The 25,585-nt window shown below is 41.6% G+C and overlaps 1 long non-coding RNA gene across 1 annotated transcript; it reads right to left on the minus strand.

The window, feature by feature from the left end:
* Positions 1 to 8,137: 8,137 nt before the first annotated feature.
* On the minus strand, positions 8,138 to 25,574 carry LOC135577167 (uncharacterized). Its single transcript, XR_010468744.1, has 3 exons — positions 25,222 to 25,574; positions 19,340 to 19,413; positions 8,138 to 13,696 (listed from the first exon to the last, which is right to left on the minus strand). It is a non-coding gene; the product is annotated as an uncharacterized LOC135577167 (long non-coding RNA).
* Between the last annotated feature and the right edge of the window lie 11 nt (positions 25,575 to 25,585).

The raw sequence follows: 25,585 nt of genomic DNA on the forward strand, positions 1-25,585 counted from the left end.
TGGAATCAATCCAATCACAGGAGAAAAGCTAGATACCAAATCACTTATAAAGCTGAATTTTGCTAAAACCAGTGAAGGTAAATACCACTGTCCAGTGCTGTTTACTGTATTCTCCAATAACTCCCATATTGTGGCCATCAAGACAACTGGAAATGTGTTTGCCTATGAGGCAGTTGAGCAGCTGAACATAAAACCAAAGAGCTACAAGGATCTTTTAACAGATGAGCCATTTACTCGGCAAGACATCGTGACACTGCAGGATCCAACAAACCTGGAAAAGTTCAGTGTCTCAAACTTCTTTCATGGTAAGAACAACATAGAAGTAACTGATCCAGATGAAGAAAAAGCAAAATTAGACCTGTGTAGCATAACAGCTATAGATAATTTAGGATGAAACGATGGGGATCCCTTGAAAGGGGTGGGTATCCCCCAGCTCTTGGAAGAGACACTAATCAGCACACCATAATTATAGGCGTGATTAGTTCCTGAAATCCTGAGGCAGTTGGCAGACCTTGGATATCAAGCTATGATAAAGGTGCCTGAAACTGACAAAGCAGCCAAATAATTTACGACTATTAATCAGGGTCCCAATGAGAATTACATGCAGTTTATTCACCATCTTCAAGAGGCCATCAATAAGCAGGTTGAAAACGTAGAAACTAAGGATGCACTAGTGTTGAAATTAGCAGTAGACAATGCTAATGTTTGCTATCAACGTGTTATCTGTGAGTTTTACAGTACATATTACGTGCTTCTGTGTATTGCCTCTCTGAAAATCAAGCAGCTTGTCAGGAACGTGAGTTAATTGTTTTACTGCTTGTTGTTACAGTTGTTTCTTTGTGGTATTAATTGTATAAGTGTGCGTAAACCTTCTCCTCACTTTTCCCACTCACACTGCAAGCAGCTCTCTGCTTCCCTCTCCTCCCTCCCTATTCTCATGGTTTTTACTTAAAAGATGGGGTCGGGAACATCTGTTTTCAGCTGTGTTTCCTAAGAAATCAGTATTGAGAGGTGTTTTAAAACATAGGAGAGCACTTGGAAATATGAAGAAAGAGTATCTTGTTAAATATTGTAATCAGTGGTGGCTGCTGTGTAAGTTAGATGATTGGGAAAAGTGTCCGGAGAGTAGAACCTTGAAGTATAACACTTTGTTGCAATTCATGTCGTTTTTAAAGCAAGAAGAGAAGGACAAGAGATCATTAAATCATTTCACGTAGTTTTACAGGTGGAATGGTTTGAACTTCAACAGACTGAGAATTAACCGATAACACACAAGTCACAGAAAACTTGCAGACCTCTCTGCGAGATACTTTTCCTTATTAACCTGTTTTCTTTGTAGGTATCTGTTTAAGCATACTACAGTTTAATAAGTCTTTGCCTGTTACATGATACAGTAAGTTCACAGACTGCTAAATCATGAGAATCTGTTGACTCAAAATGTACATTTTGTGGTCATACAGAAGACCGTGAGTAATTCAGTTCTTTACTGTGTGAATGTGATGATAAGATTTTGTGTCTAACAGCTGTTACTTTTCTTTCTCGCATGCTAGCTTTATTCCAATATCCAGACTTGTGCAACTCTGTGATAGGCTGTGTCTCATCTCGGTGTACTAAATTTGGCTCTTTTGTATGCACACCGAGTAAAGAATCCTGGTTTGGGGATAACACTTGTAGCACGCCAGATGAGACACTAATAAAAGCCTTGCCCAGTCCAGCTTGCTAGGGCAGCGGGGGCTAGGTGCCAATTGGGCTCCAGCGTGCACTGACCTGTTTTGTCAGGGAGACCCAGCGGTACCTCTGCCTGGCTGAGCAGTAAGTGGTTCAAAGTTGCAATGCTAAAATCAAGATATTGTATTGAATTAGTGTAATTGTGATCCATCTGCATATTTGAACCTGGTGTTTGGTTTGCATATCTGAGCTCAATATTTTAATTTGCATATTTATATTTGGTACCAAAAGAATTTTGTGTGGGGAGATAATTACAAAACGGGAACTGGTTTTGCTGCTAAAATACCACCTTGCTCCCCTTTAGGATGCATCCTTACACATTAGAGTAATTGCTCATATTGTTATCTAATAATTTTGAGACCAGAAAAGAATTGAAGTTGTTAAACTCTGATTCGCATTGAATTTATGTGATAGTTGGAGATATGGGAAAGGAAACTAAATGCTATGATGGATGTGAACTCAGAGGAGGTTGTATTTAAAAGTTGCTAGAATATGAACTGATTTGGATCTAGGACAATGAAAATTAACGTAATGGATTGCTGTTTAATATGCTGGTTTTTGACATCTGTAAGAATTTGCAAAAGGTAAATGGGGCTGAGGAATGTAACTATTGCTGAGCTAATTGGAGTTGCATATGAAGTGTATTATGGCTGGAATGAAATGGAAAAACAAAAAAGCAAAATATCCCAGGCCTGTGCTGTACAGCTTGAATATAAATTTCAGGCCTGTGTCAAGCTGCAAGATAAACTCAGCTCATTGTAACCCAGCAGTCTGCCAGGGCCTGGCAGCTCCCACTTAACACCAGCGTTTATGCCACCAGCGTGACCTTGCCTATATCTAAACTGCAGCAAGAAAATAAAGAAAAAACTAAAAAATAGAAAAATCTGTCTGTCTGCTGCTAAAGGAGCGAAAAGGGGGCTTCTCCCCCTCCCCCCCACAGGCAATGTTGCTGCTGGGGAACTGTTATACTGAATGGAGTCATCCCCAGCGGATCCATAGTTCTAATGAAGCTGGGAAATTAAACAAAACAAAACAACAACAAAAGAAGGGGTAACTTGTTGTGAGAGACTTCGTAGTAAATTCACTGTGCTAGTTTTTGAGGTCATAGGAAAGAAAGCAAGAAAGGCCATTTTTTGAAACCAATGGACTGCCAAATTTGGAACTAAGTTTTAACAGATGAATTACTGTATTTGCCAGAAAGCCCTATACCTCTTTTAGGTCAAGATTTGTTAAGTAATTTGTAAGCTCAAATAACATTTTCTGAGAATTCTGTTTAGTTGCATGTCCTATAAGAAGGTGCTTGGAAGGTGCAGGAAGAAATCTCACAACAGCAGCATTTTGAAATGTTTGTATCATCGTAAACTGTATTACAGCTTTGCAGACACCCATTGTTTGTTATTTATATACATTCTCATACCACAAAACCGATTGTCAAAAGCATTGTATGTGATGAATCACTTATATCTAAGTGGTGCAGCCCAAATTCCCCCTGTGGCAAAACACTTTGCAAGTATGACCCAAAACATGCTAAATCAGAAAGAACCTACATTAGTTATGGTCAAATCACTAGTTAATGGCCAATGGGAAGGGCCACATCAATTGATAACATGGGGTTGAGGTTATGCTTGTGCTGTTATAGAACAAGGTTTGCAGTGGGTGCCTGCATGTTGTGTCAGAGCGTTCCTGAAGAAGCTCAAGCCAACAGTTGAAGAAGCAGAAGCAGCACCTGGTGGTGACACCGATTTGCTACCTGACATTCAGCTAGACGACAACAACGAAGGTGATCCACAATTGACTAGTCCCAAACCTTTGGGACTATGTAATGTAGCCTCTCTGATCATCTGTACAGTATGTCAATGATGTTGTGGGTGTTACAATGAGTAGTAAGCATCATCAGTACTGTTGGACATAAGCAATGCTTTTTGGCTTCCCTCTCAACCAAAGACTAATATTTGGATAACTTTAGCTAACACGACATGACAAGACTCTATCTGTTTAGCTACTGCATCTCCGAGCAATCCTTTCTCAACATGTTTGGTTGGTGTTCCATTAGACACCTGGCCTATCCCTGAAAATAAGCTGGCTGGTGGTCAAGATGTGACAAATAATTGGGATGGCTGGGTCATAGACCAACCACAAGGTGGTTTGGAACTCCAAGAAATTGAGTTACTAGGATCAGTAAAAATGGATTTTTGTCTATATTTCAATTACTCAGGAAAAAACACCTCTCTCATGCAAGTGATAAACACCTCAACAGCTGTATATCGCAATCAGAGTTTTTGGTGTAATTATACCAGTCCCAATGTATCTAAGGCCACCAACACCCCTTTGAAATTATCCCCAAGAATATTTTTAATTTGTGGCGATAGAGCCTGGCAAGGAATTCCTTCCCACATAAAAGGAGGGCCATGTTCTTTAGGGAGGTTAACCGTATTATCTCCAAACACATCAAACATTTTAATGCATAAATGAAGAAAAAGAAGTTTTCAAGCCTTTGACAAAGATTGTAAGGATAATATAGATTTTTGGGGAACACATGAAACTGTATTGGCTTCCATTTTTGTGCCTGGAGTTGCAGTAGCAAAAGCTTTGAATACACTTAACAAATTAGGATGTTGGTTAGCAAAACAGACTAACACCACCTCCTTAGCATTGTCCAGGCTTTTAGCAGATGTTGATTCAATTAGACATGTTACGCTTCAAAATCGTGCTGCCATAGATTTTTTGTTGTTAGCGCAAGGACATGGTTGTGAAGATTTTGACGGGATGTATTGCATGAACTTGTCTGATCATTCTGAATCAATTCACAAAGTGATCAGAAGGTTAGATGATATGACCAATAAATTAACCTATGAAGATTGGGGTTTAGATAAATGGTTGAATGGTTGGGGTATTATAGGATGGATTAAGGATTTATTAAAAAATGGTCTAGTTCTATTGACAGTTGTATTAGTAATATTAATGCTTGTCCCTTGTATCTTACAATGTGTACAATGTACAGTAGAAAAATATATGAAAGGTCTATGGCTAATTGAAAAACAAAAAGGGGCAATTGTAGAGTATCTTACAGAGAGTCATCTTGAGTTACTGAAATGACCTTGACCAAAACAGAATGAGAAACCAGAATGTTTTTGTACAAGAAAAGATATTTACAATGTGTTAGCCAAACTGACAGAGCGTGTGCAAGATTAAGTAAACCAATCGCAAGATAACTTTGAGCGCATGAACAGCTAGCATCAGCCAATTAAAACAGAAAGCTAAATGCATGTACGACAGCTACTAACTATAAATGTAAGTGCCTTGTGGAAATAAAGGGTCTCTTGGTTCACCCATGCCAGGAGTCTGTGTGGTCAATCCCTCAGAGCAGAGAGGGAAAATCTCTTCTTCTGGCTGTGCTCCAGATCATACAGCCCAGGGTGTGTAGTGGCAGAGCCCCCCCCCCGCCAGGGGGATTGGGTTGTCACCAGCCTGGCTGAGAGGTGAAGCCAGAGACAAAAGAAACGAAAGGAGCCCCATAAGAAGATAACAATGAATGAGCAACTGCCGGACATGCGCGTGCAGAGCGCGTGGACAGTACATGCAGCCTATCACGTTATTGTATAGCATGTGTTACAACCAATCACATTGTTGCAAGGCGCGTGGACAGGGCAGCTTTGGTATAAAGTTAGCCCGGTCCGACAATAAAGTGAACTCTGTGAACATCACATTGGTGTGTCAGGTTCCATCTCTCGCATGGAAAAAGCAACAAGGGTGCTGTTATCCACCTTTGCTGCTGGCTAATGCTTTGATGCTTTGCCTAAAAATTCTCAGGGCCCACCAGAGCCATTTCCACAGAGGTGCTGTCCAGCCACACAGCCCCTGGCCTCTGCCACTGCAGCCTGGAATTCCCTTGCCCAGTCCTTGGGCCTTTTGAGATGTGTGCAGGATTTGCTTTGTACTCTCTCCAGTCATGGTGACCTTCCAAAATGTATCAGAGCAGCCCTGCTATGACAGCTGCCTGGTCTCTCAACATCCTTGCATTCATCTCATCTAGTCCAATGGACCATTAAGGGTTGAGTTTTGCTTAAGTAACTCCTGACTTGATCTCCATCCACTGCTGGTTTTTTTCCTGGGGTTCTGCCTCTTTGGCACATGGAACTGGAAGACCTTGCTGGTGAAAACAAAGGCCAACAGTACCTCACATCTGTTGGAGTGAATAAAGGACCCTGCACTCCAATTCAATGTGAATCACGCTAGAGCCATTTATTACAGAAACAAGCCTCCTTATATATGCAACTATTCTATCATCACGTGTCCACGCTCCAATCATGCATTCACTAATTGGATATCATCTATGTTCATGAGCTGTCCATGCGCTGGATTCTCACTGCTGGTAGGTCCGTTGATTTACGTCTTGTTGAGGCCCTGTTATTGTAGAACTGCCTCACTCCCACAGCAGGTCCTGTTTTCAGCTTTCTGAGTTGGCCTTGAAATTCCTTTGGGCCTGGCTAGTTCAATAACAAATCTCCATCTAACAGAAACCCATCCATACACATCCATCTACACCAACTCTTAGCAAATTCAGCAGTGACCACACATTATCTTCATTTCTGTTTAACTGTTTCTGGAGTAGTAACGGCTCATTGTTATGCCCCTGAACTTCCTTGCAAGTGTAAACTCTGTAGGAGCTCTGGCTTCCCTAAAACCTTGAATCTACAGGGATCTACAGAGGTCCCTGCAACCCAACCAGGCTGGGGTTCTGTGATAATGTGACACTGACTCTGTGAGGTGGTGGGTCCCACAGAGACAGGGGGTCCAGAACATGAGGGAAGGGGGGGGTAGAGCTATGGGAGGGGTGAAGAGAGGAAGCCGGACCAGAGGCTGGGGCTGCTCAGCCCTGGGGCAGCCCCATGGGTGCCATGTCGGAGCTTGGACTGGCCGAGGCAGAGCCGTCTTCTGCTCCCATTGGCCTCCACCAGCACAGGGCGGGAGGGTTTGGTCCCACCCTTCCCTGAGATAATGCTGCCTCTGATTGGCCCCCAGGAGCTCAGGCTGCTGCGCTGCAGTGCCCACCCCTTGTTTGCAGAATTACTCCATTAGATGTCAAACAAGAGCACTTTGAGTTCCATGCATCATCACCCCACTTCCCCCCCCAAATACCCTTTCTGGAGCTTAGGAAGTGTTATCTCAGCTGAACTTCTCTCAAGTTGACATGATCATACATGTCAGCTCAGCTCTGCACATCCTAACGGGATAACAGCACAAAGTGTTATGATGAAGTTTGCGCTCTTGTGTTTTCACATGTGTTAGGAACATTAGAATGCTCCTGAATAACAAATACATCATAGGTGAGAAATTCAACTCACTTTTCAAGCAACCCATTTGGTCTTTCTTCCGTTGTGTGGATTTTCCCATTCGAAAGCAAATAGCTTTTTACTTTCCTGGTCAAGGGGTATGCAGAAGAAGGCATCTTTTAAATCAAGAACTGTAAACCATTTATATTCCTCTTTTACAGATGTTAACAAGGTATATGGATTTGCAACTACCGGATGTATATCCTTAGTGATTTGATTTACTGCTCGTAAGTCCTGGACTAGTCGATAGCTACCATCAGGTTTCTTTACCGGAAAGATTGGAGTATTGTATTCTGATTCACATTCTTCTAGAACTCCATATTTCAAGAATTTCTCAATCAAAGATACTACTCCTAATCTAGCTTCTAATTTCAACGGGTACTGCCTCAATTGTACTGGTTTAGCACCTTCCTTCAGCTCCACTTTCACAGGTTTAGCTGCTTTTGACCTCCCGGGTATGTCAGTTTCCCATACTGTGGGAATCACTGCATCTTCTACTGCCTGTGGTATCTTTACAACTGGATTTTCCTTTAATAATAAAATTTGTCCTACCTTTGACTCCGGAATTTTCATTACCAAATCTCCATCTTCAAATGTTATTATGGCATCTAATTTAGTCAGCAAATCTCATCCTAAAAGAGAAACTGGACAATCTGGAACATATAAGAACTCGTGGGTTAGTTCCTTTTCTCCAAAACACAAATCTAAGGGTTGCAGGAATGGCCGTACTTCTTTCTTCCCTGTGGCACCAACAATTGTTGTAGCTCTGTGACCTACCGCCCCCTGTAAGGAATTTAATACAGAGGAAGTAGCCCCGTGTCTACTAAAAATCTTATGTCCCGGTCTCCCACTTGTATTGTCACTAAGGGCTCATTATTCTGAGTTTTCACTTTCGTGCCTTCATATAGTCAGCTGTCATTACTATATACCCCCAACACCATAGTTTGTACCGCATTTCCCGCCGCATTGGACACCTGATCCGCGGGGTTCTTAACAGGGCATTCATTCTTCCAGTGTCCTTCCTGCTTACAATAAGCACATTGATTGATGCCAAGCCTCACAAGAGGTCTCAGGGGAGTTCCTTGGGTATTCCACAAACCACGTCCCCGACCTCCTCCTCAACTATTTCCAGCTCCCCTACCCCGGACCCCTACTCCCCTGCCTTGTCCCTGGATCAAAGCTAACAAATTTTGCTGGTGAAGTCTCGACTGCTCTTTTTCACTATTATTATAAACTTTCCAAGCTGTTTCTAACATTACGTCCAAATCCCTTAATTGTGCACCTTCTAATTTCTGCAATTTCTTCCGAATGTCATCTTGAGACTGTCCCAAGAAAATTAAAGCCAACTGAGTTTTCGCTTGTTCCATTTCTATATCTAAATCCGTATATCTTTTGGCAGCCTCTTTTAATCTTTCTAAAAGTCTGAGGGAGACTCGTTCTTCTCCTGCCTTACGTTATACAATTTTGACCAATTCATTTGCTTCGGCATAGCAGTTTGAACACCAATCAATAACCAATCCTGATATCTCCGGAGACGGCATAACCCGCCTCCTGTATTATAATTCCATCGGGGATCTTCTTTTGGAAAGTTCTCATCAACATTGCCCTCTACTTTCCCATTCCGGATATCTTCTCTCACTTTATCCCTTGCAACCCGTATAACCATATCCTTTTCTGTAGAATCCATTAATGTATCCAAAATAACTTGTAAATCATCCCAATCAGGATTCTGCATCTTAATTATCATCTTAATTATTGCAACCTTATCTGGATTTTCCCGATAAGGACCAGCCGATTGCTTCCAGATTACTAAATCCCCTGGCAAAAACGGAACTTTTACATAGACTGGTTCCCCCCCACACCTACTGCCTGCCGCAGGGGTGCTATTACATTTGATGATCCCCCCCCCACTTCATCCCCTGTGGGCGGCGAGCCCAGAGGAGAGGAGCTGCAGCACCAGCTCTAGCAGCCGCCACTCCCCCCACCTTTTCCAGCGCTTTAGCAGGCAGTCAGCTTTTCACCTTTTTTTTTTTTTCTCCACAGCTTATCAAGGAGAAGCTGCCGGGCACAGGTTTGGGCTCCTTTTGCCCTTTTTCTCTCTTCATTTAATTCCTGCGATTATAAACTTTATATGCAATTCCAATTAGCTGAACAATAGTTACATCCCTCAGCTCCTACCTTTTGTAACTTCTTACAGATGTCAATAAACAGCATACTAAGCATCAATCCCTGACATTAATTTTAGATTCAAATCAGTCTATCCACAGAACAACACTAACTGCAATACAGCTAACTCAATTTACTTTCATGTGTACAGCTGCATATGAAGGGGGAGCAAGGTGGTACTTTAGTAACAGAACCGGTTCTTATTTTGTAATTATTTCCCCAAACAAATTCTTTTGGTACCAAATATAAACATACAAACTAAAATACTGAGCTCAGACACGCAAACCGAATACCGAGTTCAAATATGCAAACAGATCACAATTACACTTCTTTTTATGCATAAACTGTCCAAACCCAGCCTCCTTCTAATGTTTCAGTAAGCAATTTAATGGCGATACGTTTGAATTGGACATATCAACAAACACACACAAATACAGGAACCGAACCAGACCAGAACAAGTACAGAAACAAATACAAGAACCAGACCAAATACAGGAAAAAATACAGGAACAAATACAGGAACCAGACCAGAACAAATTCAGAAACCAGGATTCAGGAACCAGACTGGAATAAATTCAGGAACCAGGATTCAGGAACCAGACCAAATGCCGAACCTGCAGAGGTTTCCCTCTGTCTGACGGACGGCGCCTATAGGCTTTACCGATCGGGAGCTCCCTGCCCAACTGAGCGTGGCTTTCGCCGCGTCTGACCGGCAGGCTACCAGGATTCAGGAACCAGATGTTGGGTACCCAAATAATAATAAAAGGACCTTCTTACCAATCAGAGGTCTGTCGAGAGCAGCGGAGGGTCGGTCGCGTCCGATGCGCTCCCCAAGAATACCTCGGTGCTAGCTGGAGCAGGATCAAGACACGATCCGCCTCAGCAGTGCCCACGAGGTCCCATCTGGGTCGCCAAAATGTTAGCAAATGAGACAAATAACCACAGACGTAGTTATATGCGGTGCTTTTATTTCAGCTCTGGGAAACCAAGGGTTCGCACCCAAAGCTGGCTTCGACCACTGATTTGAACTCCACTACATTTATACAATTTGGTTACATACATATTCATTAGGGTTACAACGTATGTATTGCATATTCATCAGATTACACAACTATTTCACAATATCAGTTGCAACACCTTGGAACTACTCTAAGCATGCGCAGTGTCCTCTGGTGGTCGTTCAGGGGGTCTTCAGGATGAAGTAAGGAGTCTTCTTCACTCGTGTACTTTTCACCTTTTGTCACTGCACATGCGCACTATTCCTATATTCATTATGAAATCATGTAAAATACTCAGATTTCTTAGATGTGCATCCTCAGCACATCCTATCCATTCAAGATAAGATAAGGACCCACTGAGAACTAACAGAACTAACTTTCAGTTCTCTATTCTCAAACTAAGAGATAAAACTTGTATACAACCTGTGAAATTTCAAGATAAGGTGAGAATCTTGGATACAGTTTACAAAAGCAAAATACAGCCAACTATAACAACCCTGATGATGGTGATATGGGGGAGGATGATTCCTTGTCTTTCTCGGATCCCCCTGAATATGAAGCCAGACCTATTGTTAAACAGAAACGTCCAGTAGGCCCCAGGGTGGTGCTCTGCGACATCATGTGCGAGTTATTCCCCGGGATACGGTGCAGTTGTCAAATTAAAAGTACGGCAGAAAACTGGGTGATACTGAAACAGAGTATTTGTGGCGAGTCTAACTGGTGGTGACTGGATGATACTTAATGGAAGTGAATCAAATGGCTTTTGGGGCCCAGGAGTTTTCTTAAATATCGGACCTGATCCAGCCGATGATGGCCACTCTATTACCAGCCAAGTAGCTTATTGGGCTGGTGGAATAGATGTTATGGAATGAGGTGAACCCTCCATGATGCCCATAAAATCTATTGATGACATCCAGATAGCTATTGCAAAAGCTGCCTGTATAAAAGCAATGTATGAAAGAGGAGAAAATGAAACCCCAATATCTACCACAATTAATTATGGAAGGTTAAAAACACTGATAAGAGGAGCCCGGAAATTCTTAAACCCTGCCTGGTTGCAAAATGAGATGAAATCAGAAGACATACGCACTACTGATACCATAAATTGGCTAACTGAAGAAACTTCTAAAACCAGATCAATTTACAATTTTAGAAACAAACACCCTTTATTGACACATCAGCTCCAACAGGAATAATTTTCACCTAATGGGGGCCTCGAACAATTTCCAGACACAGGTTATATCCACATAGATCATACATATTAGTTACATTTCCAAGAAATCCTTTGCATATGCATTAGATCCCTTTTTTATTTGGCTTGTAACCTGCTTGCGCTGGTGTCAGCACCTTATCTTCTGAAAGTAAGGTCATTGTCTCCTAACCTTCTCCTGCTTAACAAATACCATTCTTGTGACTTAACTCCTAACAAGTGCCTAACACCTAACAGCTGTGATTCTGTGATTTTTATTAACTTAGTAAACGCCTAAAATCTATGACCCTTATTTGTATAGACTTATTTTATTATTAACTGCTGATTTTATGTCTCACTACAAGAAAGGATTAGGCCCCAATGCTGCCCAGATTCCAGTCCCCACATGGGCAGAATTAATGCATGACATTGTAACTCACACCCATGAGATGGGGTGGGATATCCCAGCAGCTGAAAAATTTGACCAAAAATCTGCTCGAGTAAGACCAGTGAAACAAAAAAACCCACAGGGGACAGAAACTGAATTAAGGGAAAAGATACTTAAAGACTTTCCAAGCAGAGTCCTGGGAGTAGAGAAACAGACTGTGGAAAAAAGCATTGGCACTAGGCATTCTTAAAGCTGCAATCCAGAGACAGCCTCCCAGCATTATTTTAGGTCTCACTGAAGCATTCCTCAAATGAGATAATAGAGAGAAGAAGGAACATATTTCAACTGCTCCGCTGCCTGCTCAGAGAAGGAGTGTTATCCCTTTTCTCCCTCTGAGGGAAGAACTGCAGGGCATGAATCCAAAAAACTATTAAGGTCTGGATGGCTGTGGGAGATTTGAGGGATTTTCTTGAAGTTACTGTGTGGATGGGTTTCTATTAGATGGGTTTCTATTAGATTAGTTTCTCGCAAATGGCAACTGGACCTACCTATCTGGAAGGTAGAAGCTTATCAATGGGTGAATGCTGATGGCCCATACATTTTAATTCCAGTTGGCCTTCGAGGACAGTTGGTGAAGTTTTTAATAGACACAGGAGCACAAATTTCAATACTGACGCAACAAGATGTTGAAAGACTGGGGATGCTGAAGAGAAACTGCTAAATTAATGTATACTGTGATTAAGTTACAAAAGACATAGCCATCATTAACCAACTGACATGATAAATGCTTTCTAACCACCTGAAAAACAAGGGGATATTTTTCAAGTTTTAGATCCTTCTGCATGACAAGAGGGAGACAGAAGATTAAGTGACACATTGTTTAGAAGCAGAGTGCTTAGTTTATATTTAATTAATAATTAATAGATGTATTGTAAGTAAGAAACTAAACAATTACTTATGTGTGAAACTAATCAATTACTTATGTGTGTACCAGTTGCACTTCAGTGGAGAGGTTGATTAGGAGACACGTGAAAAGACCCTCCCCAGCACGAGGCTGCGGTACCTGAAAGAGGACGCTAGATGGCAGTAAAGACCGTGAAATAACTAATTACGTACTAACCTTATGCAATTATTTTTTTTAATATGGATGTATTGTATGTTAAAAATTTCCAAAAATTGTAATGAATATGCAATAATTGTGTGAATATAAGCAACGCAAGAACAGCCAGTCATTGGAGCACTTATTGTGGATGATCCCTAGTGTTCCCCAGCGCTGTTAATAAAGAATGCTTTCTTGTTGGGGAATGGCTTAAGGACAAAGGACATGGGTCTACAGAGCAGTTGTACGAGCAGAGCCTGTTCTGAAAGCCTTAGCATAAGTAGCAAGACTAGGCCACAGTGGAGACTACTGACTGCATCAGCAGAATTGGCAAGGACACTACAACCTTGGCAGAGTTTCATAAATAACTTTAAGGAAACATGCATAGCTAGTGAACCGCAAGTAGGAGGACCATGCAAATGTGACCGTTAGAGCTTAATCCTATTAGTGAGTGACAAGTAGGCATAATTATTCTAGACTGCATAAGTATTAAGCCAATTAGTGAGTGACAAGTAGGCATAATTATTGTAGACTCTATAAGTATGCACTGTTTGAACTAATAAAGTGAACTATGCTCTATCACTCACATTGAGTCATCTCAGCTTGTTCCTCCGCCGCTCACAAGTGGCGCCCGAACAGGGACCCTGAACATCTCCACTCGGACTGGTGGTTGCAGAAAGCACCAGTAGCAGTGACCAGGGGGGCCAAGATCGACTGAACACTGATGCGGCATGTCGACCCGAAGGCCTGGACCGTCTTAAAGGGGTTCACCATCTGCAAGGGCTGCTGTAAAGTCTGCAACAAATTTAACGAGAAAAGTTGACGTGGTGCCTTAATCAAGGAACATAGAAGTGCCGGCAACATGGATCTTGAGGTAGCCCTAGATTTATTACAGCGCTTTTTAGAAAAGCAGGGTATAAATTATATCAAGCAATTATTGGGGTTAGTCGCATTAGGAAGGGTGAAGGGGTGTTTTCAAAACCCTGATTCACTTTTTGATGTCAGCAAATGGCGAAAGTTAGGTGATGTGTTATGGGATATGGTAATAGATGAGGATAAATCTGCGAAAAAACTTATGAAACCGTGGCGTGAAGTAGTCAATAATATTAAACGATATCAATTAGAGAAGAATTTAGCAGCCGTAGCCACTGAACGCTTAGGGGGTGATACACCCATGGCAGGCCACTTGTCTATTGGAAACGATCATATTCCTGTGCTTGCTACTGGGTGTCCTATCCCAGTGAACTGTGATGTAAAGGGGTCGAATGCAGGGCACCCTCCAGTGCCCCCGCGATCCAGCGACTGCCCTGTAGAACCCTCTGCCCCCCCATTCCCTGAGGCAGAGGAGAAAGAACTGGGGTGTTCCCCAAACAAGATAAAAGAAGGTACTAGTAAAGATACAGTTCCAGTTTCCATGGGTCATCTCAAAATGACCCCTGTAAATTGAAAAAAGATCATGAGGCAGGCAGCAGAAGAGAAACAATTCAATGTTACTATTAGCATTTCTGAAAGTCTGGCATTCCCAGTAAGGTATGAGGCAGGGAATGACGGGGAGCTGTATGGCATGCATAACACATTGGAATGGAAATTGTTATCTCAATTAAGGAGTACAGTAAATGAGTCCAGATTACATGGTGAGCCCACAAAGCAATTACTGAATTATATATGGGGAGGAACTCTTTTGTGTCAGGAGGATATCAAAGGAATTGTTAGAATGATTATGACTCAGTCGCAGCTTTTATTATGGCAGGCGAATTGGCAGCGTTATTGTGAAGTATCTTCTCACCAGCCTCGACAACAAGGTGACCCCCTTTCAGGGGTTACAGTTGAGCAGTTAATGGGGATGGGCAGATTTGCTACCATAGATGCGCAAATTCAGTTGGGACCAGAAATTTGTTTAGAAGCAATGTGGACAGCGCGGCTAGCAATTGCAGCAGTTAAAACCAGCCCCCCCTCACCATACTCTGTAAGTATGCGCTGTTTGAACTAATAAAGTGAACTATGCTCTATCACTCACATTGAGTCATCTCAGCTTGTTCCTCCGCCGCTCGCACTTTCTTAACAGTATCATTGACTTTGCTGTTAAGTTTATTTCTTTGTTTCAGTGTGATCTGGACGCCAAAAGGTTAAGATGTGAAGGATATGTTCTTTATGGTTCCATTGCAGGAAGAAGATAAAGAAAAATTTGCCTTTACTTGGGAAGGCAAACAATACACCTTTAACCAATTGCCACAAGGATATAAACATTCATCCATAATTGCTCATGCTGTGCTTGCTGATCTTTTGCAAACAATTCCCCTCCCTCAAGATGTAAAATTATATCAATATATAGATGACATTTTAACTGGAGGGACTAATCCTGAAAGGATGAGGGAAGCAGCAGCCATAGTTTGGCAAGCTTTACATTAAGCAAATATTGAAATTCCTACTGAAAAATGTCAAGGACCAAGCAAAGAGGTGAAATGTTTAGGTAGTTGGTGGATCGCAGGTAGTGCAACAATTCCACCTGATACCCTAAGTGACATGGAGCAATTACAAATGCCCCAATCTAAAAAGGAACTACAGTAGTTAATGGGAACTTTAGGATACTGGAGAAAACGTGTACCAGGATTTTCTATCATTGCTCGCCCATTGTATTAGCTTTTGTGGAAAGGCAAATCTTGGGAGTGGAAATTAAAACATGAGGAAGCAGTTAAAACCCTAATACAGGAACTAAAAACATATCAGTCATTGGGACCAGTACATCCCTGCGATCCTATTATAGTAGAGTGGGGATTTGCTGAACATGGCACATACTGTAACCTATCTCAGACTGGCCCTGATGGACCAGAGATATTTATTATTTAGCTCAACTGCATTCAAAGAGACAGAACAGAGATATTCTGAGTGGGAAAATAGACTTTCGTGTGTAGTCTGAGCAATAAAACAAGTTGAGAAAATACATCAAGAACAACCTGTTCAAAACAGAGGATCATTTAATTTGTTAGAAGCAATCCTGAAGGGGACTGCTCCCCTAGAAGGAATTGCACAAAAACCTATGGTCAAAAAGTGATATACCTACTTGACAGGAACTGCAGAGGAAATGCAAATAACTGAGGGACATGTTAAAGTTTCTAAATTACAAATGTCCATAAATGCAGATACATTGGTATTACAAAAACCTTTCAAACTCTCTCCAGTCTTGAATGCGCCCCCCCATTCACTGAAGAAACACCAACAGAAGGCATTTGATTTACCAGTGCCTCAGCAAAAAGGATAAATGGTGAATGGCAGTACAAGGCTACTGCATTGAATATTGCCACTAGGGAACAAATAGTAGAAGAGGACAGAGGGAGTGCACAAGTTGAGAGCAGTTGTCCTAGCAGCACAAAACAGAGCAATAGTTATCTATGTGGATTCCTATGCTGTGTGGGCCGGTGCCACACAATGGCTTTGTGAGTGGGAATCATTAAACTGGGAAGTGAATAGATCCCCAGTTTGGAGAACTCAAGATTGGCAACTATTGCTAGATATGGCCAGAAAAACTCCATTCAGGATGGGGTAGGTAGAAGCTCACATTAAAGACAATAAGCCAGTCACAATCTGGAACCAAAAGGTAGACAAATTGACAAAATCAGAAAAAATAAAAATGGGAGAGTTTTTAAGTCCTGAATGGTATTGGTTGGGAGAATGGTTACATCAAAAAATAGGCCGTACAGATAAGGAAGCACTCTATTTTGCTCCATAAAGCAGAGGCTGGGCCCTTGTCCTGTTTTTTTTTTTTAAAAAGCAAGACCAGTTTCTCTTTTAGCGGATTTTTCTTTCACCTAAGTTCTTCTAAGTAACTGCACTTTTCTGAATTTGGCTGCATGTTTTTCAGACTCTCTTCGCTCCGGAGCTGATAACAGTAGCAATAATATGCAGAAGAGACCGAGGCTTAGACTTATTGCTATGGCAGTCAAGGTTGCTGATAAATTTTGCACATCCCATAAGTGAGAGGGGCGTATTTGCAAGGAGGGGTGAACAGAACAGGTGACTAAAATTGACCAAATATTCCATCCCATACACGTCATACACCCTATAAAAGTGGGAGATCACGAGGGTCTCGCTCTCTTTGACCATGGCCAGCATCTGAAGAGAACCCTTCCTGTTGTGCCTGTGATCCGAGGCCTAGTTCCAGGCCCTGCATCCCTGAATCCAGTTCTGGTTTGCTGCAGAGTCTAGCCCAGAACTTCCAGCTGCCTGCCCTTCAGCCGCTGGAGCAGCGCCAGCTCTGCCACAGGCAGTGCTGCGCTGGCCCTGGAAATTCAAGATGGGTTTTGTATATTTTGCATTATTTTCTCTATTTATTAGTAGCATTAGTAAAGAATTTTTAACTTTTTCCAACTTGCAAGTCTTTCTCCCTTTTCCTCCTATTGCCTTTCCTTGGTAGGGAGGATGGGGCGTTAACAGAGAGCATCTGCCATGGTTTATTGTCGCTCTGCAGTAAACAGTGACACCCCTGAAGAAGAAAATGTGTGAAGCCATTCTCATAGAATGCCCTCAATGTAAACTAAGATTATAGGCAAATCATACTGCTAAGGCACGATCCCCACACATCAATCAAGGAAAAACCTTGTGGTCCACATGACAAGTCGATTATATTTGGCTGCTCAAATCCTCTGTGGGTTATTGATACATTCTCACTGGGGTAGAAGCAATTTCTGGCTTGTTTAGGGCAACTAAGTGCCAAAAGGCTGATAGGCAAAATACAGTACAAAGGTTGTCGTCTTGGTTTTCAAGTTTACCTATGTGGCGGATGCACTCGACCCCTGCCCAGACAAACCAACAGCGGTCTAGTCCAGGCTCACAGAATCACGGAATCACAGAATCACAGAATGTTAGGGATTGGAAGGGACCTCGAAAGATCATCTAGTCCAATCCCCCTGACGGAGCAGGAACACCTAGATGAGGTTACACAGGAAGGCGTCCAGGCAGGTCTTGAATGCCTCCAGAGTAGGAGACTCCACAACCTCCCTGAGCAGCCTGTTCCAGTGTTCTGTCACCCTCACTGTGAAGAAGTTTCTTCTCAAATTTAAGTGGAACCTCTTGTGTTACAGTTTGCACCCATTACTCCTTGTCTTACCATTGGTTGTCACCGAGAAGAGCCTGGCTCCATCCTCATGACACTCACCCTTTATATATCTGTAAACATTAATGAGGTCACCCCTCAGTCTCCTCTTCTCCAAGCTAGAGACCCAGCTCCCTCAGCCTTTCCTCATAAGGGAGATTCTGCACTCCCTGAATCATCTTTGTTGCCCTATGCTGGACTCTCTCCAGCAGCTCCAGAGGAGGTAATGGCCCGAACTGCAATCAGGACAAGAACTCCTTCCAGGAGACCCACAAGGAAGCAGAACCACACACTGAACACCAGTAACTTGTGGGCGCAGGGAGTCTCATGCATACGTTTTCTACTGTATGCAATTTACTACTAGTCAACCACTTCATTCTATAAATATGACAGCCTGGATGAGCCCACTTTGAGCTCTCCCTGCTAAATAAGTGAGCTGTATGGCCATGGTTTTACTACTCACAGGTCAGTGAATGAGCCAAATTCAAGTTCAGTATTAATCATTTAGCTTAAGTAGATGCACACCAAATGTAATGGATTATTTGGAGATATAAGGTTGCATGATTTTTAATATATTCTTTGCTTTATGTTACTTGGAGTCACGGAGGCATCCGGAGGTTAGTTTAAGAGACAACAGGGTCCAAAACATCTTTTATTAAATCGGTGAGAAACAGAGTTTTATAGCACTCCAAAAGTTACTTAAATACAGGTTCGGATATCAGTTGAAGAAAATTATTAAGGGGCAGCAACTAATAATTCAGGAGGTCCACAGTGTGCATGCACGTGTTTTCACCAAAACAATGCCGGAGCCATCCCTGAGTCCGGGAAGAGTGCACACTTACCTGAACACGGTGTGGGATTATTTTAAAGAGATAGATGTACTCATATTGAGTATGGGAAGTGTACATTCGCAATCCTGTGAGGGTTAATCTGGTTCCTATACCTGCCTTATACTCAGAGCCTGGCCACAGTATCTCCACTCTGTTCCACTCTCCTGTACTCCTCCGTGCCAACACACTGTGCTCCCCCCATGCACTACCATGCAAGAATGCAGGTCAAGTTGGGGCAGGGGGAACCATGCAGAGCAGATTCCTTACCTGCCACGCAGCTGCCTTATATGCTGAGGATGTGGATATAACTTTATTCTCAGTAAGTGTATCCTCAATAATTATTTTCAATAATTTGCACCCTCAGTAATTATTCTACACCCCCATGTCAGCTCTTTTAACAGAAAGTACAGCCACTGTGGATGCTCTGCCTTTTTGTATCAACAACAGCCTGTATCAACAGCACCGCTCCAGACACCTTGAATTAGTCCTTGTTCCAAATACAATCATATCCATACTTACTTGACAGGAAACATAAGCAAGGCAAGAGACTGCATGAAATGAAAGACACCTGATGGGTTATCCAGGACTTTGATCTGAAATTAAATGCAAACATTTAAGTAAGTTTAAATTAATAAAAGAGAGGACAAAATAATTTTATCAGAGAAATTCAAACTCCAATTTTCATATTTTTCCCTAGCTTTTAGTTCAGACTAAAGATTATCCATACAAGACAGTATGTACACACTGGAGAAAGTATTGCTAGGGCAAAATACTGGAAGTTGTCCAAAAGAAGTACTTACAGAAATTAAAGGAAGTAGGAAAGAAAAAAAAAAAAAAAAAGAAACCAAACACACAACACATACACCACTCCAACAGAAGCTCCAGAAAAAGACGACTTCTCTCTTTCTTTCATGTGTACTTCTGGGCATCATGGGGAATTGGGATGTTGAGCACAGGGGAAGTTAGGATGCTACCATGTCAGGTTAATGGTTGGACTCGATCTTGAGGGTCTTTTCCAACTTAAATGATTCTGTTATTCTATTCTATCCTTTTATTTCATTGTTTGCCTTTCCCTTGTTAGTGTAATTGCAATTCTTTTCCTAGAGCTAGATTTCAAACATCTTCCCCTCTTGGAAGAGCAAATTTGTTCTTTGCAAGAATGCCCTGGTGCCTTTAGACATCTGCTCTCACCCTGATCTATACAAAGTGAATCCTTTCCCTTGAAATTACCTAAGTAATAAACTTTACAGGGAAACCAGTCCCATTTCGACATGCAGGATATAGAAATTTGTTCTCCCTCATCCCTTATATATCACAGAGCTGCCTCCAATCTCACTTGTCTCATATACAGTTGCTGCTTCAAGTTTAAATATCCTTTCCATTTCTTAGAGAGCACTCCCAAAACCTGCTGCTGCATGAGGCCTTCTGAAGCGCACTGCAAGTCCCTGGCTCCCTTTCATGGAGTTTCTCTAGCCAAGAATGAGAAGTGTTTCCCTGTTAACCTGCTCATGGTTGGGCTGACATAGGTAAATACATCCCTTGACAAATCCCTCACTGTTACCATGATTCCACATACCTGGAAACATGGTATCTGTCATGAGGGATTGACTAGGCATGAGACACTCTCCTACCTACTCCACCCTTCTGACAATAATTAAACCTGAATGAATGGAACAGCCCATTTGCTGATCCCAGCTGGACACCGAAGGATGTGGTTGAAGAGGAAGAGATGGCCATCCGGACAGCCAATTCTTTGCAATAATGACACCTAAAGGGAAGCATATTGGAATTTTGTAAACAATTTCAAGGTTCATTCCTTTATAGTCTTGCTAACTAGAGTAATACTGCTTTTTCATTTCTCTTCCCATACTTTATAACGAGCCCCAATGTTCAGAGCAAGTTAGAGGAGAACGATATTAAAAAGTCTGCTTGCTTGGCCTATGAGTCACAAACTATTTTCTTTGAAAACTTAATTACTTTACAATTGCATTTAAAACTATTTTAGAAATCAGCAAGAATAGAATGCTCTCAAAAATGAGAAGTCTGAATAGTTTTATTGTCAAAATAATTAAAAGTATAATGAATATTGAGTGTTAAGTCCACTTTGAGCAGTGTTGGCTGCTCAGGTGCCAGTCCTCATTAATGCTGCTGACCTCCATTGACTTCATTAGACAAGGGAATTCATTCTTAAGATTCACTAACAGATTCTGTCCCCCAAAAACAACAACAAAAAAAAACACAACAAACCAACCAACCAACACCACAAACAAACAAACAAACAAAAACAACAAAAAAACCCCACCATACCACAAACACATAACACATTGCATGTGTAACAGTGAGAGAAACACTAACACTTTCAGAAATTCCTCCCAAATTCATCCCATGTGTTGGATCAAACCGATATATCCATGCTTACTCCCTCCTCACCAGTCTCTGCGGCCACATGAGATCACTCTGAAACTGAGGGTCTTCAATAACTCTGCGAGTAAAACTGAAAAGGACACTGATCATTCCCTCAAGTGGCCCAAGTCTGAAGAAAATTTTTTATGACTGCTTTGAAACTGTAAATTAAAACCAGAATTAAGGAGTTTTGACAAGCAGCTCTCAAAGTAGTAGCATAATTAGTGGTTTTGGGGCTATATAGAAAACTTGCTCTCTATAGATAAAGATATTTCAACACAGCTGCTTGCTAAATCTGACAGAGAAGTACACTTATTTAGAGTACTTTATACTTATAATTAGGCACTGGATGCTAAATACAAGAAGAATATACTATGGTTACTCTCATAAAAAGTTTATGTTGAGGGAAGGCCTCTTAAGAACCACCATTTACTATGCATGTAAACTATCTGGGGGTTGGGGAGCAAAGGGAAGAAGACTAGGAAGGATAAATATCCAGGATGGGAGGAGGAGGAATGCTTTAGCTAAAAGATTATATTGGCACAAACCCAAATAATTAATACACTTAGGATGAAAAACAAAATGATTTTAAGTATTAGAGCTACAAGACTTCGAATGGCTTCCAAGAGGAAGTAAAGCAGGAAAAATATCCAGCTGGTTTCAGAATTGCACATAATCAATTTGCAAAAGGGACTGCATTATACCTTGCCTTTGACAAAAAGATTGGAGTCCAGGTGTCCCATCTAACCTGGTGTTCCTCTACAGTAATCAGTGGCAGTATGCAGCTTAGAAGAAGGTGCTCCTGCATTCAGCTTCCACTCTCCAGGTAAGTAAGTTAAGAGAAGTGGAGTTTTTCCTTTGAGAAAAAATTTTCACTGATCCCTACATAAAATCAGTAGGTTTTGGTATTGGAGGAGAAACACTTCAGAATCAAGGGGAAGGGCAAAAAAGGCGAACATCCTGTTGGGAGTCTGTTACAGGCCACCCAAACAGGATGAAGAGGCAGATGAAATATTTTGCAGGCAGCTGGGAGAAGTCTCCTGATCGCTAGCCCTCGTTCTTTTGGGAGGCTTCAACCTGCCAGATTGTGGGAGATTTGAGGGATTTTCTTGAGGTTGTTGTGTGGATGTGTTTCTATTAGATGGAGATTTATTTCTGAACTAGCCAGGCTCAAAAGGAATGTCAAGGCCAGCTCGAGAGCTGAAAACAGGACCTGCTGTGGGAGTGAGGCCTCAGGGCCTCAACAAGATGTAAATCAACAGACCTATCAGCAGTGAGACTCGAGCGCGTGGACAGCTCGTGAACATAGACAATATCCAATCAGCTAATGCATGCTTGGAGCGTGGATGCATGATCAGGAAATAACTGCATATATAAGGAAGCTTGTTTCTGTAATAAATGGCTTTGCTTGAATTCATATTGAATTGTGTGGAGTCCATGAGTTTTCGCCCTCGCACCAGATGTCTGCTGGAAATAAAACACAGCAGAGAGGAAGCAGTCTAGGAGGCTCCTGGAGTACGTGGAAGACAACTTCCTGACATAGCTGGTTAGTGAGCCTACTAGGGAAGGAGCCCCACTGGATCTGTCATTTGTAAATTTGTCTAAACCCCAGTCTTCATAGGTTAATTTCTTGGTAATTTCATCTAACCTTATGATTGCTTCATGAATTGATCCAGAATGATCAGACAAGTTCATGCAACACATCCCGTCAAAATCTTCACAACCATGTCCTTGCGCTAACAACAAAAAATCTATGGCAGCACGATTTTGAAGCGTAGGAAGTCTAATTGAATCAACATCTGCTAAAAGCCCGGACAATGCTAAGGAGGTGGCGTTAGTCTGTTTTGCTAACCAACATCCTAATTCGTTAAGTGTATTCAAAATGTTTGCTACTGCAACTCCGGGCGCAGAAATGGAGGCCAATACATTTTCGCCCATTCCCCAAAATTCTATATTATCCTTACAATCTGTCAAAGGCGTGAATACTTCTTTTTTCTCTTTTATGCATTAAAGTGGTTGATGTGTTTGGAGATAATAAGGTTAAAGAACATGGCCCTCCTTTTACGTGGGAAGGAATCCCTTGCCAGGCTCTATCTCCACAAATTAAAAATATTCCTGGGGATAATTTCAAAGGGGTGTTGGTGGCCTTAGATACATTGGAACTGGTATAATTACACCAAAAACTCTGTACAGCACAGGCCTGGGATATTTTGTTTTTTTATTTCTCCATTTCATTCCAGCCATAATACACTTTACATGCAATTCTAATTAGCTGAGCAATAGTTACATTCCTCAGACCCATTTACCTTTTGCAGTTTCTTACAGATCTCAATAAACAGCATATTAACCATCAATCCATTATTTTCATTTTCCTAGATCCAAATCAGTTCATATTCTAGCAACTTTTAAATACGACTTCTTCCAAGTTCACATCCATCATAGCGTTTAGTTTTCTTTCCCATACCTCCAACTAGCACATAAATTCAATGCGAATCAGAGTTTAACAACTTAAATTCTTTTCTGGTCTCAAAATGATTAGATAACAATAAGAGCAAATTAACTTACAGTACTGTACTTCATCCCATTTTTTCCAAAGTTCTGCAGAACAACATTAATTGCAATACAGAACTATAACTCAGAATCCCACATTCAAGCCACATTCGAGTACGATATCATTTCAAGTTTTCTTTTATCAGAGGATTCCCCCACAAAGTTACTCTAATGCGTAAGGATGCATCCTAAGGGGGAGCAAGGTGGTATTTTAGTAGCGGAACCGGTTCCCATTTTGTAATTATCTCCCCAAACAAAATTCTTTTGGTACCAAATATATATATATATATATATGCAAACTAAACTAAAATACTGAGCTCAGATATGAAGATATGAAAGCCAAATACCAAGTTCAAATATGCAGAAGGATCACAGTTACACTTATTCAAGACAATATCTCGATTTTAGCATTGCACCTTTGAACCGCTTACTGCTCAGCCAGGTAGAGGTGCCACTGGGTCTCCCTGACAAAACAGGTCAGTGAGTGCTGGAGCCCAATCGGCACCTGCCCCCCTGCTGTTCTTTAGCAAGCTGGACTGGGCAAGGCTTTTATTAGCGTCTCATCTGGGGTGCTACAACTGTTATCCAAAACCAGGATTCTTTATCCGGTGTGCATACAAAAGAGCCAAATTTAGTACACCGAGATGAGACACAGCCTATCACAGAGTTGCGCAAGTCTGGATGCTGGAAAAAAGCTAGCATGCTAGAAAGAAAAGCAACAGCTATTGCACACAAAATCTTATCACCTCATTAAAGCAGTGAAGAACTAAATTACTCATGGTCTTCTGTATTATCACAAAATGTACATTTTGGATACATGGATTCTCGTGATCTAGCAGTCTGTGAACTTACTGTACCATATAACAGGCAAAGACTTATTAAACTGTAATACGCTTAAACAGATACCTACAAAGAAAACAGGTTAATAAGGAAAAGTATCTCGCAGACTGGTCTGCAAGTTTTCTGTGACTTGTGTGTTCTCAGTTAATTTTCTCTCAGCTTGTTCAAGTTCAAACCTTTCCACCTGTAAAACCGTCTGCAATGATTTAATGATCTCTTGTAGAGATTTATTTTTGTCCTGCTCTTCTCACTTTAAAAACAACATTAATTGCAACAAATTTTTATATTTCAAGATTCTATTCTCCGGCCACTTTTCCCAATCATAGCAGCCACCACTGACTACAGTATTTCACAAGATCCTCTTTCCTCATATTTTCAAGTGCTTTCCTATGTTTTAAAACACCTCCCAATACCGATTTCATAGGAACACGACTGAAAAGAGTCGTTCCCGACCCCATCTCATAAGTAAAAACCATGAGAAGAGAGAGGGAGGAGGGGGAGTCAATTCTGGGAGGCCAGCGCCCGGTTTCTTCAGAAGCAACTTCCATGTAGAGAGTATGATACCCTCTTCTTTAGACAGGTTCCCTCCCATGTTCCCAGTAGCTCACCTTTCCAGGTGTCTTATTCACGATCCGGATCAACAGCAGCTCTCCTTGACGCTCTCAGCTATGCTGGGCTCCATCTCCACGGCTTTCTTCTGCCGTCTTTTCCCGTGCAATATCACGTTGGGGTCACCAGATGTCGTTGTTGAGACGGACGAACGACACACACACACTGTTCTTCTGAAACACAAGCAGTAAGTTTATTGCCACAAACGCTTTTTTTATATAGTCTTTATCAGCACATGTGTCTTTTTGCTATTGGTTACAGGCTGCAATAGCAACATATCATTGGCTAGTTTTGCTATCGCCAATGCTATTCCTTAAAGTTGTTTACTTCTCTGGATACTCTTTACTTCCTTCTTTCTCAAGG

The sequence above is a fragment of the Columba livia genome, chromosome W (assembly GCF_036013475.1).
Source record: "Columba livia isolate bColLiv1 breed racing homer chromosome W, bColLiv1.pat.W.v2, whole genome shotgun sequence".
NCBI classification, from domain to species: domain Eukaryota; kingdom Metazoa; phylum Chordata; class Aves; order Columbiformes; family Columbidae; genus Columba; species Columba livia.